This window comes from Chrysochloris asiatica, unplaced genomic scaffold, assembly GCF_000296735.1.
Source record: "Chrysochloris asiatica unplaced genomic scaffold, ChrAsi1.0 scaffold00007, whole genome shotgun sequence".
Taxonomy (NCBI): Eukaryota; Metazoa; Chordata; class Mammalia; order Afrosoricida; family Chrysochloridae; genus Chrysochloris; species Chrysochloris asiatica.
The window spans coordinates 4,834,475-4,835,231 of record NW_006408525.1 but is presented as its reverse complement, the minus strand read 5'-3'; positions in this window follow the sequence as shown (position 1 = coordinate 4,835,231).

The following is a 757-nucleotide window of genomic DNA, read 5'->3' as shown; positions in this document are numbered from 1 at the left end:
AGAAGCAAATACTATTAACGTTAATGCACAGAGGAGATTGTAATCATTGCAATGAAAAACCGATGTTCTCCCATGTAAACTATCACTCAGTTCATAATAAAAATTTATTTTAAAAAAAGAAAAGAAAATGTTTTTTAAACAGCATCGTTACCTTCAAGCAATTTCTAATATGATAAAAGAGAGAAATTTTTTATCCAAAACACTAGAAAACAAAGCAGTATGTGATAAGTGATCTTAGAAAGGTATAGGCAGAATGCTATAAAAGGGTATGGGAGTCCTGGTGTGGTTCTGTAGGATAAGCACTAGACTGCTAACAGCAAAGTCAGCAGTTCAAACCTATCAATTGCTCCTCGGAAACCTATACAGGGTCTGTGTTCTAGGATTTAACAAACAAGCAAACTTCAGAAGAAAGAGGGGGTAAGGAGAGTTGTTGGGAGTTATTGCAATGACTCCAAAAATAAATGCCAAACCCCTCATCGAGTCAACTCGGACTCATGACGACCCATGAGTTAGTTACAAAACACAAGATTCGTGTGTTACAGAATAGAACTGCTCCATGGAATTTCCTTGGCTGTAACCTTTACAGAAGCAGATTGTCAGGTCTTTCTTTCATGGTTCAATCCACGTGTGGGATTGAACTGCCAACAATAGATTAGCAGTCAAGCAGAAACATTTTGTACCACTCAGGGACCTGTGATAGCTCAAGCATGGAGTCATCAAGGCAGGAAATACAGTTTAGTAGGGGGCCTAACAGGAA